This window comes from Poecilia formosa, unplaced genomic scaffold (assembly GCF_000485575.1).
Source record: "Poecilia formosa unplaced genomic scaffold, Poecilia_formosa-5.1.2 Scaffold135, whole genome shotgun sequence".
Lineage (NCBI taxonomy): Eukaryota > Metazoa > Chordata > Actinopteri > Cyprinodontiformes > Poeciliidae > Poecilia > Poecilia formosa.
Window position 1 is genome coordinate 553,246 of NW_006800074.1, and position 7,363 is coordinate 560,608.

Below are 7,363 nucleotides of genomic sequence, written 5' to 3' on the forward strand. Positions count from 1 at the left end.
GCTTTGATGAGCTTCATGGAGAAAGTAAAAGCACAGGCCCCTAGGGAAATGCCAAACGCTGAAGTTCTCTTGCATGGCCAGTTCATAGAATATGTCCTTGACGGGCTCAGTCATGCGCTAAAACAGTAAGTTCGTCTGAAACCGGCAGCAACACTGCTTGATGTCAGAGGTGAGGCAATGAGGTGGGAATTAGAGGGTTTGCCAGCTAGTATGCGGGGCCGGAGTAATTCTCTGCCTTCAGCGCCCAGTTTTCAGTTTGCTGTGCGTGGTGGGTCACCAGCTACTGTTAGCCCCACTCAAACAGAGGTTAATGAGTTAAAAGAGCTCTTAAAACGGCAACAGGAGCAGCTTAATCAGCTTACTCGCAGCATTACCCTCCTTCAAACTGCACAAGGGCGCAGCCGCTCTCCACGTCGAGGTCCTATTATATGTCGACGGTGCCAACAGCCCGGACATATTGCTAGGGAGTGTGGGGGGCCGCATGTTTCCTTCCGTCAGTCATCTTTGTCAGAGTCACGTCAGGGAAGTCAGCCTCTGGGAAACTAGCACCCACTGAGTTGCAGAGCCAAGGCTCAGGTGGGGCATCCATAGGCTCAACTAGTGGTTTATGTTCAGCAGATGTACCTAAATTAATTGCTTCTTGTCCACATATTGAAGTGAACATGGCTGGAGTGAAAGTGCCTTGCTTGGTTGACACTGGTTCAATGGTGTCCACTATTACAGAGAGCTTCTTTATTGAATTCTTTGAGCCCTTGGGCGAAGAGCGTTTGAGAGCTTGCCACTGGCTACAGCTAAAAGCAGCCAATGGTCTCCCTATTCCTTATATCGGTTATTTGGAAGTATCTATTGAACTGTGTGGCAAGTTGATGCCCCACTGTGGAGTGTTGGTGGTGAGAAATCCCCCAGATAGCAGTTCAGCTTCAGTTCCTGGTGTGTTGGGGATGAACGTCATAAATAAGTGTTACCAAGAACTATTTGGACAGCATGGCAATGCTCTGTTTAATACTACCCCTGTTGTGTCGTTTCCAAAACCCTTGGTTAATGCCTTACAGAAATGTCATGCAGCTGAAACGCAGCACACTCCTAAGCAGCCTAGTAAGGTTAGGGTGTGAGGCAGGAGGGCCTGCCGCATTCCAGGAGGTGTGATGAAGATTGTGCCTACCACCTGCTGTGAACAATACTCAGGCACCACTGTCTTGTTTGAACCATCAGAGTCTGGCTGGTAAGCCAGCTGGTTTGTTAGCATCTCCTGCTTTAGTTCAGGTTGTTCGGGGGACTGCTTATGTCCCAGTGGTAAATGTGGGCAACACGGATGTATTGCTTTATCCTCGTAGCACTGTGGGAACTTTAAATAGTGTTGGTGTGGTGAGTCTCCCAGCGGGCGTAACTGAAGTACCATTGTTTGTAAATGTGTCTTCCCAAACAGTTGCTGCTCCTGCCTCAGATGGGATCAAGACTATTGATTTATCACCTTTGCCAGAGGAGGAACAGGGTCAGGTGCGAGCCCTGTTGGGTAAATACACTTCTGTGTTTGCCACTAATGATCAGGACTTGGGTTGCACCAACCTGATCAGCCATGACATTCCCCTTCTTGATGACGCTCCTGTTCGGCAGCGATACCGTCGAATTCCTCCATCGGAGTATGAACTTGTGAAGGAGCACATAAATCAGCTTTTGGCAGCAAATGTCATCAGGGAAAGCTCCAGCCCCTATGCGTCACCAATTGTGATTGTTTGCAAAAAGGATGGTAGTATTAGGCTCTGTGTTGATCATCGTCAACTTAACATCAAGACACGGAAGGACGCTTTTCCACTCCCTCGTATCGAGGAGTCCCTTGATGCTTTGACAGGGGCCCGGTGGTTTTCCACTATGGACTTGGCCAGTGGGTATAATCAGGTTCCGGTCACAGCAAGAGATCGCCATAAAACCGCTTTTTGTACACCGTTTGGGCTTTTTGAGTGGAATCGCATGCCTTTCGGCCTATGCAATGCTCCGAGCACATTCCAACGCTTGATGCAGCGCATTTTTGGTGATCAGCAATGCCAATCCCTCTTGCTGTATTTAGATGACATTGTTGTGTTTTCATCCTCTGTGCAGCAACATCTTGAGAGGTTGGACGTGGTGTTAGGACGGCTTCAGAAAGAGGGCCTTAAAGCTAAGCTCAGTAAGTGCCGCTTTTTCCAGCAGAAGGTGAACTACCTGGGTCATGTAATTTCTGACCAGNTGACAGGGGCCCGGTGGTTTTCCACTATGGACTTGGCCAGTGGGTATAATCAGGTTCCGGTCACAGCAAGCGATCGCCATAAAACCGCTTTTTGTACACCGTTTGGGCTTTTTGAGTGGAATCGCAAGCCTTTCGGCCTATGCAATGCTCAGAGCACATTCCAACGCTTGATGCAGCGCATTTTTGGTGACCAGCAATGCCAATCCCTCTTGCCTGTATTTAGATGACATTGTGGTGTTTTCATCCTCTGTGCAGCAACATCTTGAGAGGTTGGACGTGGTGTTAGGACGGCTTCAGAAAGGGGGCCTTAAAGCTAAGCTCAGTAAGTGCTGCTTTTTCCAGCAGAAAGTGCACTACCTGGGTCATGTAATTTCTGACCAGGGAGTAGCCACTGACCCCGCTAAAATTGAGGTGGTAGCAAATTGGCCTGTGCCCACCACGGCCACCGAGTTGCGTTCCTTTTTGGGATTTGCTAGCTACTACCGTAGGTTTGTAGAAGGGTTTGCTAAGATGGCTGCCCCCTTCCATCGTAGAGCAGCGGAGCTTACTAATAGAGTCTAAAAAGAAGGCTGCCCAGAGTATTGTCGGAGCCTGGACTGGAGTGTCAACAGAGTTTTGAGCCTATTAAAACCAAGCTCACATCTGCTCCAGTCCTTGCTTATGCAGATTTTTCCCTCCCTTTCATTCTAGAGGTGGATGCAAGCCATAGTGGTTTGGGAGCGGTCTTGTCACAAGAACAAGAGGGGAAGATTAGACCCATTGCTTTTGCTAGCCGCGGGTTAAGACCTAGCGAGCGAAACATGTCAAATTACAGCTCGATGAAACTGGAGCTGTTGGGCCTTAAATGGGCAATGACAGAAAAATTTAGAGATTACCTTTTGGGCCACAGGTGTATTGTTTATACAGACAATAATCCTCTGAGCCACTTGGATTCGGCTAAGCTTGGAGCAGTGGAGCAGCGCTGGGCAGCCCAGCTTGCTTCCTTTAACTTTGAGTTAAAGTATCGACCTGCTAAGTCCAATCAAAATGCTGATGCTTTGTCTCGTCGGCCTTGGCCGGCTCCATCGGAAGTGACTTCTTTGGTTTCAGGTACTCTTGTGCCTCAGCCATTACAGCTAGCTGTGCAGAGTGAGCAAACATAAACCACGCAGTCCTCTGTAACTGTCTTTCCCTCTCTTGCTCCTGGTGATCTCCAGGTCCTCCAGCAGGCTGATCCGGTACTTCAGGAAGTTCTTGTCTTTTGGCAGAGAAAAGAGCGGCCAAATCGTACTGAGCGGCAAAGGCTTTCACAATCTGCTCTTGCATTGCTCAACCAGTGGGATCGCCTGGCTGAGTTGGATGGTCTAATGTATCGGCGAGTGTTTCGCCCAGATGGTGGTGGGGAAGTGCACCAACTTCTCTTGCCGAAGTCCCTGACCAAGGACATCATGACTCGAGTCCATCAGGAGCATGGGCACCAGGGGGTGGAAAGGACCTTGGCGTTGCTACGATCTCGCTGCTATTGGCCAGGTATGTCACAAGAGGTAGCAGATTGGTGTAAAACCTGCGAGCGGTGCCAGGTTGCTAAGGATAGCCAACCACCTGCTCGTGGCTTCATGGGCCATTTGCTTGCGTCAAAACCAAATGAACTTTTGGCAATTGATTTTACTTTGTTAGAGCCAACTCCATCTGGGCTAGAAAATGTATTGGTGATGACTGATGTGTTTTCCAAATATACATTGGCAGTCCCAACCAGGGATCAGCGCGCCTCCGCTGTAGCGCAGGTCCTGGTCACTGAATGGTTTGCAAAATTTGGAGTACCAGCACGCATCCATTCAGACCAGGGCCGCAACTTTGAAAGCACTCTTATCCAGCAGCTTTGTAGTTTGTATGGTATCATTAAATCTCGTACCACACCTTACCATCCAGCTGGTAACGGGCAATGTGAACGTTTTAATAGAACGCTTCACAACTTGTTGAGAACTTTGCCCACGTCCCGGAAACGAGACTGGAGTGTCTGTTTGCCCCAGTTGCTTTATGCATATAACATCACCCCTCATCAATCAACTGGTGAGTCACCATTTTTTTTAATATTCGGTTAAGAACCACGTCTTCCAGTTGACTTTTTGTTGGGAAGAGTTCAAAATCCAGTTGCAGGAACTGTTCATGAGTGGGTCAAAGAACATCAGACTCGCTTGCATATAGCATTTGAGGGTGCTAGAGAAAAACTGAGGACGTCTGCAGGACGCAGAAAAGCTAATCGTGATAAAAACATCAGAGAAGCTCCTCTTAAGGAGGGCCAGTTTGTGTTGATCTGAAATTTGGGGAGTAAAGGTCGTCAGAAAACTCAGGATTTGTGGAGTTCAGTGACGCATGTGGTTATTCAAGTCCCAAGAGAGGGTGGTGTAGTGTATTCAGTGGCACCAGTTCATGACCAGACCAGGGTAAGGAGGGTACATCGCTCTTTGCTGAAGGTCCTGATTGGTGCTGATGCACCTAATTCAGTTCCTGTTGAAGGTGCACCTTCTGAACATCACTCCATTTCAGAGGGCGAGCTGTCTTTGGAGGGTGATTTGTTCTTGAGGCCATGGCCTCAGGAGCAGGTACCGCCTGCCTTTATTTATTCCACAATTGTTTAACCAAAAATACTAGTTAAAACCACTCACACATTAAAAGTCAGTGCTAGCTCAACTCAGGGATGGGAGTGCAATTCGGGGTAGTGTCCTAAAAAAAAAGAAACACAGCAAACGAAACAAGGCAAAAACAAAAGAAAATCGTGCACCAAACCAAAAGGAGTACCACCACCCGGAAAGTCCACCACCAACACCACGAGCTGGCCGTTCCTGTCAAAAATAAAGAGACATTCAAATTACAAACAATACAATTATGCAGTTCAGCCCACAATCAATCAAGCAGCAATAGTCCAAATTAAGAGTCTCTCCGGGGAGAAACCGATCCGCTGTAGCAGACGCCACTCAGAGCGGCGGTAGAAAGATAGTCCAAGCTGATCACCAATCAGCCNGATTGGTGCTGATGCACCTAATTCAGTTCCTGTTGAAGGTGCACCTTCTGAACATCACTCCATTTCAGAGGGCGAACTGTCTTTGGAGGGTTATTTGTTCTTGAGGCCATGGCCTCAGGAGCAGGTACCACCTGCTCTTGAGGCCATGGCCTCAGGAGCAGGTACCACCTGCCTCACCTCCTGCTGTGGCTTCTGATGCTGTTCCTGGGGTTTCAGGACCTGCTGTGGCTCCTTCTCCTGCTGCTGTGGCTCCCTCTGGTGTGACCGTGAATCAACCTACCTCATTAGCAGTTGTACCGGCAGCAGAGTCTGGGCACGATCAACTGCTGGCCAGCATCATAATCTTCGTCATCTTCCAAGACCAGTAGTAAGAGAAGTGCCTTCATCTAGTACCATGTCTGCTGTATTTCAACCTTGGTGTTAAGTGGGATCATCGTCGGGGCGTCGATGCAGTTTGGGGGGGGGTGGAATGTGGCAGTATGCCCTGTGGCCTTTGAACGCACCACACAAGTGCCTGAATTTAATTGGTTATGGCGCTGGCTGCCTGTATATAAAGGACCCTCCCTCACCTGGTTGACATGACGTTGTTTTCCTTCCGGTTCAGACCTCTGCGTTTGTTGGTGCTGCACGCTAGGTAAGGCAGGCTTCACCTCTCTCAAGCAAGCTTATTACTTGATTGATTTACATTTTCTGTATAACAGCTGCAAATTAATGCGTGCGCACAAACAATGCGCTTAACGACGCTCTGATCGCCGCCGATCAATCGTCCTTCTGGCTGCCTGTACAAGTTCCACGTTTCCTCCTTCCTGTTAGAGGCGCTACATAAAGAGCTCAGTGGTAAGTGAAGTGCTGGAGTTTGGATGCTTTTAGATTCCATTTCTAACATTTATTTTTGATAGCCGCTGCTGTTTGTCCTTGGCCTGCTGTTTGCCTGCTGTTCTGGTTGCCCCGACTGGCGGTCCGCCTGTCAACTGGATAATCTGTCGGCTGCCTACCTGTCGTCCTGTTTGCTGGCTTCATGCCCACCGTCCTAGTCGGCGTAAAGCTGGCTCCTACCACTCGTCCAATGTGGCTGATTTAGGCTGATTGGTGATCAGCTCGGACTATCTTTCTACTGCCGCTCTGAGTGGCGTCTGCTACAGCGGATCGGTTTCTCCCCGGACAGACTCTTAATTTGGACTATTGCTGCTTGATTGATTGTGGGCTGAACTGCATAATTGTATTGTTTGTAATTTGAATGTCTCTCCTTTATATTTTTTTGACAGGAACGGCCAGCTCGTGGTGTTGGTGGTGGACTTTCCGGGTGGTGGTACTCCTTTGGTTTGGTGCACGATTTTCTTTTGTTTTTGCCTTGTTTCGTTTGCTGTGTTTCTTTTCTTTTAGGACACTACCCCGAATTGCACTCCCATCCCCGAGTTGAGCTAGCACTGACTTTTAATGCGAGTGGTTTTAGACTAGTATTTTTGATTAACAAACAATTGTGGAATAAATAAAAATTGTTACATTGTGAGATTGTCTCAAGCCTCATCTGTAGCGGGTCTGTGTGCCTTAAAGGTAACTTTTCAGTGGAGTTGTTGCAACCAATTAAAATATTGTTTTTAAACTTAAGTTCCCAATTTTTATCACACTGCTCCCGCCACAGAAATAAAACATTTACTTTCATTAATAGGACATTCAGTTGCAAATATTTCCATTTTGCAATTAGAGATGTCAAGATCATTTTCATATGGCCCTGAATTACAGAAGTATGCAAATATATTGGCAGCTTCTGTAAACATGTATAAAATCCCTTCAAATTGGGGCCAGGACTTTAATGAATTCATTTGGATTAATTACATAGATTTTCATACACTAAAATGTTAATGTAATTAATTGATTTTGTAGTGATTAAGTAATCTGGGACATATTAAGTAAAACAGATCTAGTTTCTGTAAAAGAAACTCAATTTACCTTTTAGTTTAGGTACAAGATTTTCATTGTTCTCCTTTAAAGAAAGTTTTTCATCTAGATCAAGTCCAGGTATAACAATTCACCATCTCAATCTCTGCCCTGTTAGCAGTTGTTATCTCAACTTGGGTAGCAATCTACCTCCTGAAAAGGAGCTTGTTTTATTGTTTGTATTTTTTGCATTTAAGACC

At 47.1% G+C, this 7,363-nt stretch overlaps 1 long non-coding RNA gene across 1 annotated transcript; it reads left to right on the plus strand.

Annotated features, from left to right (window-relative positions):
* The first annotated feature begins 5,674 nt into the window (after positions 1–5,674).
* On the plus strand, positions 5,675–6,733 carry LOC107837344 (uncharacterized). Its single transcript, XR_001663363.1, has 2 exons — positions 5,675–6,062; positions 6,491–6,733. It is a non-coding gene; the product is annotated as an uncharacterized LOC107837344 (long non-coding RNA).
* Positions 6,734–7,363: the final 630 nt, after the last annotated feature.